Source organism: Cynara cardunculus, unplaced genomic scaffold, assembly GCF_001531365.2.
Source record: "Cynara cardunculus var. scolymus isolate 2C unplaced genomic scaffold, CcrdV1 Un_Scaffold_1189, whole genome shotgun sequence".
Taxonomy (NCBI): domain Eukaryota; kingdom Viridiplantae; phylum Streptophyta; class Magnoliopsida; order Asterales; family Asteraceae; genus Cynara; species Cynara cardunculus.
In genome coordinates, this window is record NW_020200698.1 from 87,206 (window position 1) to 104,355 (window position 17,150).

A 17,150-nucleotide genomic window follows, 5' to 3' on the forward strand; every position below is an offset into this window, starting at 1 on the left:
CATTGATGCTCAATACAACAAGGAGACAGGATCAACAACCAAATATATTCAGCAACGTTATAATACCAATAATATCAAGAACCAAGAGATCGAATCAGTATACATAACGAGGATAGTGCATCCCCCCGTCCTTCACCTTCCGGGCTCATGCCAAAGTCCGAATCGGAATCATACATTACGAGAAACCTCGCACTGCCCGCCTTCCTCTACCGGGTATGTGCCAAGGTTCCCTACTCATTGTTCTTCCTCCTTTCTGAGCAATGAGTATTCACAACCGCAGAAAGTCTCACCCGTCCAACCCGGGATCTTGACTTCGCCATAAACTTCCGGCGTTCCACACAAAGTAGTACCCGTACTATGGCGTACAATTCAAGGAACAAAACAAACAAGTCCGGATCCGAAAAGCAAACCAATGTACCAAGATAGTAATATGGAATCGACTCAAGAGACGGAATCAAAGACAAATTAAGATCGTGTGACTCCATTCAAGACCAAAAACATTCATATGAAAATATATATGTTCAAATCAATTTGTAACAATTAACTATATAACTCACCGGGTAACCGTACAATACCGAAAAGCTCCGAATGAGCTCACAAAGCAAGTCCAATCTACCATACTTAAATTGCTTTCAAAGTATCAAAACATGTACTAATTACCCCTGGAGTAAATGTACAAAATCTCATGAGCAATCAATATAAGAAACTCATGATATACATATATCCTATTTGAACATTGTACCTAAATTTCTATGTACAGCTGCTGCATGTGTTTTGCCTATTTTAAGCTCGAATTCATGCCTTGATCATAAAATAAGAAATAAACTAGACTCAAATATCTAACTAAGGAAATTGGCCTCACCTCATTTGGATTTTTTTACGATTTTATACAGATTTTCAAAGTCTGCACACTTTCAATGCATTCTTAAATCGAAATTCTCATTTTCAAAAAAACAAATTCTCAAACCATTTCGATTCCAAACCATTCCAACTTCTGAATCTCAACTTAATATAACATATTTGACATAAAAAACCAAAATCCAACCTTTATTTTATCATTTATATTATCTCCCAAATCATTGACTTGATCAAGTCAAAGTTCATATGATGAACCTGCATAAATCTTGATAATCTCTTGAATCTAATGAAAATTTCATGCCAAAAACACTAAAAAGCACTCATTTTATTCACTTAAGATCAAACCCATATGAAACCCTAACTCTATCTCAACATGCAATCCATATAACAAGAATGTCAACAAAAAACAAGTGCAAAAATAGATTATACCTTACTTGCTGATCAAATCTTTCAAAGATCTTGTAGTTCCTCTTTGATTTGAGTTGAATCAAGTCTATGTGTGTGAAAATCGCACCTCTAGTGTGTGTGTGTGTGAGTTCTGGACTTAAATGACAAGAAAAATGGGCCAAAAATCCAATTTATAATGTTAAAACTCGAGTTGGGCTGGGTTGGCCCAGCTAGGTACCCATTTTGACCATCAACACTTAAATTATTCATACTTTTCGCTCGGACCTCCGTTTTCTATGAGGTTTTCACCTACACGTTCATAAAGAGATAATCTATAACATCCAACAAAAATATTCCAGAAAATATCTCCCAAGAAAATTAGTTTTACGTATCTATTTGATGTAAAATTTTCCCAAATCCTCTAATATACTCCTATGAAGTATAATTCTAAAATTTTAAACCTAAACTCCCACTAAATCATGAGTTCTCTTTAGCCCAATAATTAAATATACTAAGCAAATAATTGGGCATATTAGAAATTGGATGTTACACATCCTTATATAAAGTTGGTAGACAATAGAGTCGACTAGTCGGCTCCGTACCGTACCAACCTTCGTAAGGTATGGTTTTGTCCTTTGTGTGCATAAGGACAAGACAACAACAATCGTGCTAGGCAAGCTTCCTCTGATCGTTGAATGCTGGAATGACCTGAAGGTCTCTTCATCATTCGCTGAAGCTTGAGCAGTCTTCACACATATGTAGACAGACTTGTAATCACTGAGTACCGCTTTAGATCACGTACTTGCCAGTCTCTAATCTTCAGTTTCAGTCTTTGACGTTTGCTGAAGGTTCTTTGGTGTGAGTATTGTCTTCTTGAAGTATCGCTATCTCTAATGAATTTACAATGCAAGTTCTTCAGCGATCACTAAACATGCTCAGTGAAGATCGCTGGAACTGAAAAGACAGAAACATAAATACAACGTGTAAGTGAAAAGGGATTATCATCAAATCACTGAGAGAGAGGATCAACAACAACAATGTTTGTGATTTCATTAGACACTTTTTCTAACCCCATGGTTTCTGATAGGAACCAAATTGATATTGGAAGATTAAACAATTGAAAACTTAACAAAACCGGCATAGTTTTTAGAGGAAGCCGTCTCTCCAAAACAATAGTATATAAATGGGAGAAATACTATGATCTTGCCTATCTAGTGCCCCACTCTACCCTTCTATTTATGATTTGTTGTATGGAAATTTTACCTATGATAAAAGAAAATTATTTGCAATATCAATCAACAAGAATAAGATATAATCAACCTTTACTTATTGTGATCTTCGTTTGAAATAGATTTTTCAAACCTTATAATTATCTCCTTCCGAAACATACTTTGCCCTCAAGGTGGAAATCTGGAAATTTGAGGTTAATAATGTCAAACTTCTTCTATGTAGCCTCATAACCTGGTAAGTTCTTGCAGCAAATTAAAACATCTTGTTCCCTTTGGTTCTTATTGGACCTTTATTGGCGTCCTCCAATGTTTCAAGTTATAACAACATTTCCATATCTTTCGTCAATAATGGTGGAGGTGTTAGGATGGAGCATGGTTGCCAATCTCATGATAACTGAGAGATGTGAAACACTGGATGGATCGATGGTGTAGGCGACAACTTTAATCGGTATGCCACTTGTCCAATCCGCTCCCTAGTCCCTAATATCAAATAGACCAAAGTATCTGATGGATAGTTTTTCACTGTGCCGTTGAGCCAAGGGTTTCTGTCGGTGTGGTCATAACTTCAAATATGTTTGCTCTCCCAATAAAAACTACATGTCCATTCGAAGGCCGTCCATCTGCTTCATCATTCATTGTGCTTTGGAGAGATGTCATTTAAGTTCGTCTAACACTTGGTTCCTTTCTTCCAAATATTGGTCGACTTGTGACACTGGAGTGGATGCTTGGTCATAATGTACCAAGCGAGGTAGGTCGCGCCTATAAAGAATTTTGAAGGGAGTTGCCTAAGTTGCCATGTGATAGGAAGTGTTATACCAATGCTCTGCCCATGCCTTCCGTTTGTCCCATTGTTTCGATCTCTGATTAAAACACCTCAAATAAGTCTCATTGCTTCGATTTTATACTTCCAATTATCTGTCGGTTTAGCGGTGGTAAGCCATACTTCTTTTTAGGACCGTTCCTTGCATTCGAAGCAAACCCACCAAAAAATGGCTCAAGAAAAATACATCCGAATTGGAGACTATGGATTTGGGTATCCTGTGGAGATGCACTATCTCTCGAAGAAAGACTACTGTGAGTGATACGACTACTACAAGGAAGACCACTTTGATTGATCCCGCTCCTTGAAAGTGCGTCTGCATCTTTGTTCTCAAATTCTCGCCTATACCGGATCTCAAAGTCATATCCAATAACTTATTGGACAGTCAGCTTAGGTGTTCTTCGATCACTATTCTTTGCTTCATATACATGATTATAAAGAAGTCTTCCAAACATTGCAATAATGTAGAAACTCCTTACCTAGCATCATTTTTAGATTGTTGTAATTCTATTCCTATACATATGTTCTATGGTGGTTGGCTGTCTTGATCGATAACAACCTCATAATAAATCTCACATCTAAATTCTCTTACTATGGTAGTCTAGTTAGTCATGTAAGGACATTTGTTCCATGTTACTCAAGAAATGTGTGTTCCAAGGATAATATATGCTTAGACTAGTTGTTATCTGTGATATGTGAGATTGAATCATCCGAAGTAAAAAAACATGGTGCTAAAGGTGCAACAACAAATTATGTTTGTCTTAGATTGTAGTGTTTGTGCTTAAACAAACATTTTGCGTCAGTTATTTGTGAATTTTGTTTTCACATGCATGGTTGCTAAAAACGGTTGAGGCGTACGCCTCGAGGCGAGGCGGTCAAAAAACGTTCTTGAGGAGGCGCCTCTGCTAGGTTGGTTGGGTCGTACACCTCCAAATACTGAGGCGGTGAGGCAGGGCTGAGGTGGTACTAAGACTTTGGGGGTTAAAAGATATGCCAAATCAAAGAAAATATGCCTACCGAATGATGACCTATTAATGTGAGACATCTGCTCCTTGCTTTGTCCTTGTGCATGGCCATTGAAGAAGAAAACTTACTGCTATGTGTGATTGTTCGTTTTTATACAGTAAAACTACGTACTAAGGATGTGACTTGGGAGGTGCACAAGGACTCTTCGATTTTACATAGCAGGAGTGATTTTTTTTCTTCTCTTGACATTTGTGTTACTTTTAATATTTCTCTTTATGTGGGAGGCTTTTAATGTTTCTCTAATTTGTTTTTATTAAAAAAATAAAATCTTTAACAGTTAATTACCTACATTGAAGTATTTAAAGACTTTATCAACATTATGATTCTAAATGTTATTATCAGCTAAGTGTTACATATATAATATTATTTTATTTATTTTTATTTTCCTCCTCGAGGCTTAGAGCATCCACATGCGGCTTGCAAAACCATTTCAAAAGGGATTGCAAATGGCCACATCACCAAAGTTTTGTCTGGCACTTGCAAAATTTGCAATTCAAAGTGCAATGTCACCTAGACCATCCACATCCTTTTTTAATACATAAAACTAATTACTCTTATTTAATATATATATATATATATTATTTTTTAAATAAAATATAAAATTAATTACTCTTATTTAATATATATGTATTATTTTTTTAAATATATATATTTAATAAAATATATTATTGAAATGTTGTAGTGGGGACCACTTTTGAAAGTGTAGTTGAATTATAGGTGTGTAGGTGGTAATTGCAAAAGCTGACGTGGCACAATTGAAAGTGTAAATGGATTGCAGGATGTAGATGGTCTTACACCTTGGCTTGCGGAGGGAAAACGCCTCGCCTCACGTTTCCGTACTTTAAAACCTTGTTCACAGGGGTTGATTATTTCTCCAAGAGATTTTACCCTCATTTCTATGTTAATACTTTTCTAGTTGTGGATTTGCAAGTGAGATTTCCCGAGGTTGATAGGTTGGTTGCAAGTGGATTTGCAAGTGAGATTCTACCGTCATTCTTTCTACTCTCCTAACGGGTGCCTCCATTGGTCTCTTACGAACATGTCCAAACATTGCAGTTTTCCCCCTCTCGGTTTGTCCGTGATAGGTGCAACTCCCAACTCTGTCCGAAAGATATTGTTTGGTATCCTATCTAACATGATCCGACCATAAGTCCATGTAAGCATCCTCATTTTTGCAACTTCCAAGTCCCCGCATGGGTTTCCTTGTTGCCCAACACTTTGATCAATACAACATTGCTTGTCTGGTGGCTACCTTGTAAAATCTGCCTTTCAGTTGATATAGTTGCAAAGTCATCCTTAAACATAGTAGATCATAAAAAATTCTACTTCACCATTCACAGTTTGGATAGTGTACAATGAGGACGAATCAGTTGAGGACATAATACTAATAACAAATCAACATGAGAATCCTCTCTAACTATACTTGAGATGTTCACTTCTCATGAAAATATCTGTTTCCAGGCTCAAGAAACAAGGAAGACGTAAAACAATAACCAAAAGGACTCAAGTCATCCATTTTAAGGATGTAAATCACAAGAGAAAAGTTGGGGAAATGATGATATAGCATCAACATAAATACATAAATTATACTTATCAGCATGGATGCTCCTTTATAATTTCTTGTGGCTTCTCCATATCTGGTTTGATTAGATATAAAATATGTGCAACAAGTCTTTAATTTTGTTGCCATAATTTTTCATTCTATTGCATGAGATTGTCAATATATTGGTGAATTTGTTAGTACTACATTGCATTTTAAACAAAGGGCAACTTCGCGAATGTTTATATTGTTGTTGTTTATGTTCAATTACAAAATTTACTTTTGTGTTGGTTTGATTTTAGTAATTTATATTTCTTATTTATGTGYATTAAGTTGTTGGTTGAAGTAATTTTCTACAAAGATGCATGTTTGTATTTAGCTTTGACTTTAGACTAATAAATCTCTCTTTGCAGGGCAGTGGATCTGCTACACAGGGTGAGATATCCTTCTTATCATGGAATAAGAAGGTTCAACCTATCTTGGCATCCACTTCTTTTAATGGAACAACTGGTATGAACGGAGACCAAGATTAATTTAAAGGTAATGTAATGTAGAAAAACTTATGCTACATTTTGTCTGTTGTTTTAGTGGTTTGGGACCTGAGGAAGCAAAAGCCGATTATAAGGTAAATATCTGGAATCTGGCATTATGACTGTAATGTATTATAGAACTATTAACTTATTCTGTAAGAAACTTCCAATTTACAGTTTCTCAGATTCAGTTAGAAGAAGATGCTCTGTTTTGCAGTGGCATCCAGATTTTGCCACACAACTTATTGTTGCTTCGGATGACGATAGTTCACCTTCTCTGAGGGTACTAATTTACTCTCTTTTAACTCTCTGTATGTAAATATGTTATTGGTATAGTTTACCAACTTTTGGCATGCAGATATGGGATATGCGGAATACAATGTCCCCACTGCAGGAGTTAGCAGGTCACACTAAAGGTATGCTGGAAATCATTTATAACTTGACCTTTTGCTATTAAACATGTGCTCTTCAATCATTTTTATCAATTGTAGCATATATTAGTTAAGTGATGATTTATACTGTTTGTCTGGCCTTGTGACTCCATCTTAGGGTACTTTAGGAGTTGTTACTCATGATGGTTAAAAAGCTCTTTTATTATCAACTTTATATGTCCCTGGTTTTTGGGAATTACAGTTTATGTAAGGTGGTCAGTTTTGGAGTTAAAATTTTATTTTTAACATTTCCCTTTGAGTTACTATCTCTCTACTTAGTCTGACAACATCCAAAAGCGCATGTTCTGAAGTGTCGGTTTGCATCAATGTACATTGGACTTTGAATTTGTTTTAGAGGGTGAAGATACTTTTTTGTTCGGTTTCAGAGATACTTGATATTTTGGCCTGTTGAATTGTCTGGAGATTGAAGGAAGAAGGTTGAGGTGTACATAGCTTGGCTCCTATGATGAGGTGGAAAACCTTTTCTTTAAGGAGTCAGCTATACAGCTTAGTCTGTTAAGCTTGACGACATTGGAGAGTTTAAGCACGTAATTGCCTCTATGCTTTGATGCTGAGAGTTAATACTCAATTCTTCCTCGTACTCTCATTTCGTATAAACCATACGTACATGGGATTTTGCTCCTGTTTTTTTTATGCTCTTTTGTTTCTTTTTCATCAGTAGTTTTATCACCTACAATACCTAATCAGCTGAACAAATATATGCAAACAGAGAATTTCATTTTGACAAAAAGAACTATGCCTACTCGAGAGTTTTGTTTGTGCTTACTTGTCGTATACCTACTACCTAGTTTTGTTTTACCTGAAGGTTTGTGATACTGGATTATAATTATAAATGCCATGTAGATATATATCTACTATATGTGTAGTGTGTATGCAAAACTAATTAAGGGAATACTTTAGTCATCATAATATTCACTGAATCTTCCAAATGCAAATCATACTTTTAAATCTTCTCCCAAATTCATGAACCAAGTAGACCAAATGGAAGTACATGAAGTAGAGGTAAAATTGTTCAATACCCAATGATTTTCCAAGTGAATTTCAACTAAGATACAACAGCGGCCAACCCAAAGGTGTCGGTCTGGTGCTGGTGGTAATTCACCGGGACATGGTGCTTCATCAAGCATCAGATTTCAAGTCTGAATCCAACTAGTGCTATCAACTTCTTAGGGGCCCTGCCTGGTGACCTGAAGGCCTAAACTTTGTCAGGGTCATGTGAAAAAGAGGGGGGGGGGGACTTTGCATGGATCACTGGACTAGTTGGGAAGTGCCCAATACCATGGATATTACAAGAAAAGATACAACCCACATCCTCATAGTTGCTTGAGTCAGAAATGGAAGGTGGTTACTAGTCTATGAATCTGCATAAACCACACACTTAAATACGTGGTAATTCTAAGGCTTATGAGGGTTAGATTGTGGACTAGTGACTATTTTAAGATCATAAATGACCAGCAGTACATCTTGGCTATCCTGCAATAGCATGTTAACGTACAGACACTGTATGCATGTACATAGAAGTTTCGATAATTCTGATTTGCTGATATAATTTTATATTGATATTTCTATGAATTAGTTTCTTGATGTTTTACGTTTGACATCTAACAAGCTAATATACCAGGTGTTGTTGCGATGTCGTGGTGTCCCAATGATAGCTCCTATTTGCTTACCTGTGCCAAAGATAATCGCACTATTTGCTGGGACACTGGTTCTGCTGAGGTCTGTCAACGTCTTCCTCAGTTGTTTGAGATTGATGATTTAAATTTTTGAACATCTTCTACTTTTTCCTTGTTTCCTTGATGCATGAGCTAATCTTGATGAATTGTTTTTGTAGATTGTCTCTGAACTTCCAGCTGGAACCAATTGGAATTTCGATGTGCACTGGTATCCGAAGATACCGGGGGTTATATGATGGAAAAGTTGGCATTTATAATATTGAGGTTCGCTAAGTTGCACTTGCGACTTTATGTCATTGCTGTTTCAAAGAGCATCTCCAACAGATTCTTCAAAATAGAGATTTTAGGGAGGTTTTTTGCTACAACAGATTCCCCAAAACCTTCTCCAAAATAGAGAAAGTATGAGAGAGAGATGAAATTCTCCAAATTTGGAGATTTCCCCAAAAATGATTACATATGAGAGAGAAATAGTTTTTTATTCATTCTACCAATAAAGTTGCTTGAAATTAAATGTTTTAAGAGAGAAATATATTTTATGAGTTGTATTGAATATTTTAATAATATAATTAATTATGTAATCTCCAAAATAGAGTATCTGTTGGAGATGAAAATAATTTTTTTTTGGAGATTTTGATTTTTTACTTCTCCATTTTGCGGAATCTGTTGGAGATGCTCTAATATGCTTTTTAATATTTACTCATCATTTGAGCTAGCATGTTGATTTTATAAGTACTACATTAATGGCATTTCCATAATTTAATGAACATCTGGCCCAATGGGCTATAAAAAGATTGCTGACCAGCATCTTTTGGTCATGTTTATCTTTGTATAGATTCTGGTTTGAAGTTAAATAATTTCATGTGTGTACATTATTGTCACACAAGTACTGGCCTCTTTTCATGTTGCTAAAAGTGATCCATTCTTTTGTGCCCACTAGTAGGAGCATACACAGCATGCTGCTGTAATAGTTAGACAGCATATCCATGGTATCTACTGGACTGTTACAGAAGCTCATATATGCCTCCCCCCTTGCAGGCTTGTGCTCGATATGGTATTGGTGAGAGCTACCTTGTCTCAGGTAATGGATTTTTTCATGTTCCAGAGTATACTCCTTACCTATTTGGTTTTGATTGTCTTTTTTGCAGTTGAGGTTTCATAAGTTCTCCAAAGCATTTGTTGGTACTGAAATGACTGATAACGTTATTGACTGATAAGATTGGACAGTCTTCAGCCTCTGTCCAATTCTTTTATGGTGTGGGTGCCAATGTGCCATGCATTTGCTATTGGGTTATTTCTTTCTTCTCAAACTACTTGTTGAGATGTTATCGTTATGATGTAACAGATGTTCTACTTCTGAAAAAACCCAGAGCTACTGCATAACTTGTTAGGCCATTCTACGTTCTTTTTCCTTGATTGAATGTGTGTGAGAAGTGAGAACCTGCAATTTAAATACAGTTGCCGGATTTTGCTCAATTGAAACTGTTCATCTTTTCCAGTCAGTTGGTGTAGATGACCTCTAGTGTTGACCCATAATTCCTTTATGGGCATTAGCTCTTGACTTTTTAGGGTATCTATTTCGCATTTTTGTCTACCAACAGGCTGCCATTGCAATGGTGAATAATGACCTTGTTAGCCTAATAAATACAAGACTCTTAAATGTGGAAGGACACACTTACCAAATTTTCCTTTATTGACAATTGATGAAGTTTAGTAGTGTAGCTTATCGGTGCCATCTACCCCACTAGTTGGAGGTCCGGTGTTTTAGCCTAACGAGACATGGTTGATCCCCCACCAGGTAAAAATGGAAAAAAGATTTAGAGTGATAAGATGTATAGTCTGAGTGGTGGTTTATTAATGAAGCTGAAGGGAAGAGCTAAGGGCATTGAGCTTGTGTTCATATAGGTGCTAAAGAAATATTCAGAGGCCTTTCACGAATTTTATTTTTGTGTTGTGAAGTTTCCTTAAGTTGTAAAAAAGGTTGCATCCTCCCAGCTGCTTTCATAGGCACTATATATGTTGCACCTGTTAGTCATGGAAATCATTGATGGATACCATACTTCACGAATTAGCATGAAAATGTCTTACAGAGAGTTTCTGCATTGTTAGTCGGAAGTGATAATTATTCGTAATATAGATGCTGATATCATCTGAAACGCTTGACTGTGGGTACCAGAAATTAGCTTGGCAGTTTGGCAGTAGTACATAAAAAGCTTTGGCTGTGAACTTCTACCAAGATTAGGTTTTGCAGAGAGGTAGAGAATGGAAAAATTAACTTGGTAGAAGTGGTAAGATGGGCCTTTGGCAGTAGTGCAAAAAATAGAAGAAACCATAAACATATACATTTATACCTAAAAGCACTGCAGCATAACAGACATGTGTCGTGCTCGTGATATGTCTCCCTCTGGCCTGTTGCCTTCCTTTAGCCCTCTCATCTTTTCTCTGTTTTTTGAAGTAGTAATTTCATGAGTTATGTGAATCTGCAAACAATGTACAATTTGTCACTCTGTTTCCCTTTCCACCCTTATATAAAGCTTTGTGTAGTTTTCTTAAATTTTATTTGTTAGTAATTTATTTTATTATTTAATAGGTTTGCATATTTTTATTGTTTAATGGTTTGCACTGCATTGTAACAGTTGCACAATTCATATTTTCTTGTTTAATGATTTGCATGCCGAGACTATTACGCTCATAGGTATCTGTCTAGTTGGGTCACGTTCTATGTTACAGTGGGCTATCAATCTTTTTGCGAGAGGAAAAATTAAGATGGATGCCTAATGTTGAAGCTTGGGATTGTCATGGAGCTTCTCATAAGGGAAAATAATATAAATCATCCATTACCGCATGCACATGTCTTACTGATACATGTGATTCGCTTTATGTGATTCACTTTGGAGCCCTTGCGTCTTTTGACATTTCTCTATGTATGTCGGTGATTTATATTTATTTTCTGTTATGTGCAGCACCTTTAAGAGCCCCAAAATGGTACCAGCGAAAAGCTGGAGTTACTTTTGGTTTTGGTGGCAAGCTTGTTTCATTTCACATAATTGGTTCTTCACCTGGACGTTCAGAGGTATTTCTACCAGGTTTTACACTGCGGTTCCTTTCACTGAAATTGTGACCCATCATCTACATGGTGTTTCAGGTTAATGTGCGGGACTTGGTTACTGAACACAATTTAGTTACATCATCTGAATTTGAAGCTGCGATTGGAGTGGAGAGCGATCCTCACTGAGGCTTCTGTGTCACAAAAAGTATGACGAGTCTGAGTATGTTTCTGTAAGAAGTAATAACTCCATCTGCTTTCCTACCACCAATATTCTGAATTGAGGTTTTTTTGAGTGGTTTGAGCAGGTCTGAAGATGACAAAGAAACATGGGGATTCTTAAAGCTCATGTTGAAGATGATGGAGCAGCAAGAACGAAGCTTCTAGACCACCTTGGCTTCAGTTTACCTGCTGAAGTTAATGAAACAATAGGAGAAGATCTCTCTCAGGATATGGGTTCTCTCAGTCTTAAAGAAAGTAGAGCAGCTGATGAAGGATTTATGGGGGGCAACCAAATGTCCCCCACTGATAATGGGGAAGATTTCTTTAACAATATTCCAAGTCCTAAAGCTGACACACCAGTGTCAACGTCTGGCAACAACCTTGGGATTGAAGGATCTGTTCCTGGTGCAGAAGAACCAACAAAGGAAAGTGATTCACTGGATGGCATTACTGACCCTTCATTTGATGATGCTGTTCAACGTGCTTTGGTTGTTGGGGATTACCACGGAGCTGTTGCACAGTGCATAGCTGCAAATAAGATGGCAGATGCTTTAGTTATTGCACAAGTTGGTAGTGCTTCTTTGTGGGAGAGCACACGTGATCAATACCTTAGAAAGAATAGTTCTCCGTACCTAAAGGTACACTTCTCTTCTCACTATTTGTTGTTTAAACTATATATGTATTCCAGTTTGTTGACAACCTCTATTCTTGATCTATAATTATTTCTATTATAGCCATTAGCTCTTAGTTTTTCTGTGGTTCAATTTAGCAATTTTGTCTACTACTACAGGTGGTTGCTGCAATGGTGAATAATGACCTTGTTAGCCTAGTAAATACGAGACCCATAAAATCTTGGAAGGAGACACTTGCTCTCCTTTGCACTGTAAGTTACCTAAATTATGAGTAAAAACTTGCAATTTATGCAATATTGTCAACAGTGCTGTTTGAGTTTGAATTATGCTAAAGTTATTTTGTTCGTATATCTCCCTCCCCTTAGGAGGCAAAAAGAAAATGATTGTCTCCTCCTCCCTCCCTGGGAAGCATAAGGATGAAGAGTTCAATTCTGTGTTTTGCAATTTTTTTGTGGTAATTTTCATATTTATAGGATAATAGCTTTTTTAGTTTTTTTCATCAAATGACAAGTGAGTCCATCACAAGTAACTAGGAGTCAGGAGACTTACCAGATAAGTCTTCTGCCTTGGAAAGTTAACAATCAAAACATGTAGTATTGCTAAGTAATTACCTTCAGTAGCATAAGTAGGATAATTCCATTCTTAAACTGGAGTTTGCAATATCAATTTGTCACTTGTCAACCAACAGTCACAGGCTAGTTGGTCTAAATATATGTGCTAAGGCTGTAATCACTTAGGTCAACTGCAAATGACTGAATTGCTGGTTATGTCAGGCAAACCATGGAAGTGCCCTTTATTTAACACAGAATCTGCTTACTTTGTTGTAGCATTGACGGTCAATTGCTACCTTTGCAATGACACCCAATGATGGTGCAGTGGAGTCATAACCTTCCTTCCTCATGACATTCTTCTTTTACCCTCTATGATTTCTTTCCATTTCATAACCAAATCCTACAAAAAGGACTAGGATGGGTCCTTGGTGCACAGCTATGTGCTTAAACTCCATCCTTGGCAGGGTGTTGATTTCGTCCTATTGCCATTGTCATCTCTTTTAACAAAAGAGTTACTTTGATACCTTCATGTCTCAAGAACAAAGCGGAAGCACAAAGTTGGGCTAACTATCATGAGGGATGTTTGTCAGTTGAAATCCAATGGATGAATAGATCAAATTGGTTCCATCCATTAGATATTGTTATTGGTTAGCCACTAGATTGAATTAGATTCTTCCAATATTTTGGTCTTATTTTCTAGAAAATTAATCAATAATTTCAACCACTAATCATATTTTTCTAAATATTTTAAAAATATATTGTAAAAAGTTATTAATTCGATTGTATCAGTTTTGTTTACTGGATGACAGAAAACCAACTCAGTTTCATGCCAAGGAGTTAGACAATCAAGGCAATCCACCATAGACGCTTTATGAAGTATAGAGAGCATAGCAACAACGTTTGCAATGTGTTAGTAGAATTGTAGAAGGCATATGATAGCATGCCATAGGAGGTGATTTGGAAGAGTGTGGATGAGAGAGAGGGGGTATCATGAAGGTATATTAGGCAATGCAATAGCTACACTCAGATCAACACTTCCATTTTGTTTTGCTATGATTGTAGATGAGATATCCCAAGGGATCCAAGGGAGTGTTCCTTGCTGTATGTTATTCACTGACGACATTGCCTGCAAAGTTAAAGAAATATTATCGAGAGATTAAAGTAGTCAAGGGAGAAAATGGAATCACATGGTTTACGCATCAATCACATTGAGAACAAACACCTATGATGCAAATTCAACAAGGATTGTATTGATGAGGGGATTGAAGATCATAATGGTGAGCAAAGGATACTGTAAAGGGATAGTTTCAAGTATCTAGGCTCCATGATTCAGAAGGAAACTGGTCGAGAATTACATAATACATCACATAAAGGCGACATGGTTAAAGTGGAGAGCAGCAACGGGAGTGTTGTGTGACAAGAAGGTTACACTAAAACTGAAGAGCAAATTTTACAAGGAAATATCAGATAAACTATGTTGTACGGATCAGGGTGTTGACCAACAAGTTAGACTAATGAGAGGTATTTGGAAGTTGCCAAAATGAGCATGCTCATATGGACTTATGGTCAAACCATGTTAGACAAGATAGCAAGCATCATCTTCTTGACAGAGTTGGGAGCTGCACTATCATAGATCAATTTAGAAAAGAGATAACTTTGGTTAAGACACATTTGTGGGGACAACCCTCACCGGTGAGGAGAGTCAAAAGCTCAAGAGGATAAGAGGGGGGGCAAGCTGAGGAGGACGTAAGATGAGCAGCAGGCGGGGCATGGCAAGCCTTCAGTATTTTTGAGGACATGATCTTTGATGGAAGTTCATGGAGGTGCAGGACTAGGGTAGCTAATTATTCATATACTTCTTCCTCGGCTGTTTATGCTAATTATTCATATGCCTGTGTAACACAGTTTGCACAACGGGAGGAATGGACTTTATTATGTGATGCTCTTGCTTCTAGACTCATAGCTGCTGGTAATACACTAGCCGCGACTCTTTGTTTTATATGTGCTGGAAATATCGATAAAACAGTGGAAATCTGGTCGAAGAATGTGTCAACTGAGCATGAGGGAAAATCCTATGTTGACCTTCAGGTAAGCATCATGATGAAAGTTTAGTCTCTGTTCTTGGTACATTGATAACTCTTATCTAATTTGGGATATTAGGATTTAATGGAGAAAACTGTGGTCCTTGCTTTAGCAACTGGACAGAAGATGATAGTCCCTTCTTTAATGATCAATCTTCATAAAGCTCCATAACAATGGCAGATCTGATAAACTTTCAAGAACACATGAGATGAGAATAGAGAGAGAAAGTCAACAATCTTCAAATGTGGTCAACTATCTTATTACGTATCAAATTTTATAATAAGCTCTCTTACCAAATTACAAAGACATCACCCTATTTATAGGGTCAAACTTCTAAACATAGTCAAAGTCAAACCTATCTAAGAAAAGTCAAACACGATGACTTTTACAATTATAGACACTATTTAACTCTCAAGACGAATACAATTTAATACTGATTTTCAATCCTAACATTCTCCCCCTTTGTATTCAGACTTGAAAGAAATTTTGCGCTTTGAGTCCTGTTTGAACTTTGAAACTTTAAGCACATTATGTCATCTTCAAAAGAATTCTTCAACTTGAAATCTTAAAACAATCAACTGTTGAGATAGATCTTCTAGCATTCTCCCCCTCAAATGTAGAATCGCGATGATCTTCTCTTTTGACAATGTAGAACAGTAATCATCAAAAACAATGTACAAGATGTGATCTTCAAAGAATATTCAGAATTAATCTTCAGTAAACTGTTGTAAAGATGATCTTCACATTCAACATCTCTCAGTCGTTGTAGCACATGAATAATCTTTCTGTAATTATCTCCGGTCGCACTTCTTTTGAGTCTTTTGCCAATTTCGAAGTTACTCCCCCTTGATCTTTGCATCAGATTCCCTTTAAAAAGTTCGGAAATGAATATTTCATTCGTTATTACATACTCCCCCTTATGATGAAATGAGAATCATTCCATCATACATAAGATGAATGAAATCTTCCGCGTAAATCGTCAATTCATGAAAATGTAAGTAGATCTTTGCAAATCCACTTATTTAATCTTTTCAGATTAAGGGAATGGGAAGGTAACATCCAATTTCAACGAATGAAATTGTTTTCAATCTTATAAAAACGATTGGCCTGTGAGTATAACAGATATACTCAGTACAACGGATGTACTATATATATGAGACTTTTTGATGCTCATCTCACCAGGTCTTCCATTCAATCATTGATAGCTAAAAAATAGCATATTTATGAATGTTTTGGCAAATTAACATATAAAAAGCTAAATCTGTGTAGTGTAGAAAGATAAAGCAACTAATGCTTCTGTTTAGGCTCAAAAAGATAAATCGTGTGGACTACACAAATTTATCAGACTCAATATGTGATCAAAAAGACTTGAAGGGGGGACATATATCCTTCTGATTCAATATCAACTTTCTCCGAATGAGAAATTGATAGATGATGAGTTGCGTGCCCCAAGTGTTATTGAAACACTTATCTGTTAAGAGATAAATGAGTAGCTGGTGAGGTTGTGACAAGAATTGGCCTGAGCTTTGCCTTTTTCAATATTAGTCTCCAAAAAATCGAGAACTAATAGATTGTGTGGTATGCCCGGATTATATAAGTTTGGAATAGGATTCTCATTTTCTTTTAATCCTGACACAACTCTCGTCAATTCTTTTAGCTCACAACAACTACCCCTCTCTTTTTCATTTTAATCTCGGCACACAAACCCTTTTTGATTTAAAGCTCACTCAGATATGGTTGTCCTCTTGGGTAGGTCTGTCGGTTTTGACATTCCATAGAGGTATTTCTGATAAGCACTCAGTCCCTCCTAAAATATAGCGTTATGCACATTTGATCACAATGATTGATCAAAAATATTATTTCTTTAAAACACAATGATCAGATAAAAAACTGATCAAGAAATTTGGCTTTAAGCACAATTAATGAAATAATGATGCGACAACAATTCGATTATTCAGTATATATGAGAGAAATGAATGAAGATCTGTAAGAACAAATTTACAGATTCTGATATTAAAAAAATGAATGTATATGTATCAATGTAAAAAAAAATATCAGAAAACAAAGTTGAATACAAACGAGCATATTATCACCGAAAAAGA

General features: G+C 36.4%; 1 pseudogene; it reads left to right on the forward strand.

Annotated features, from left to right (window-relative positions):
• LOC112502296 overlaps window positions 1–17,150 on the forward strand; it is a 60,297-nt pseudogene that overhangs the window by 33,949 nt on the left and 9,198 nt on the right.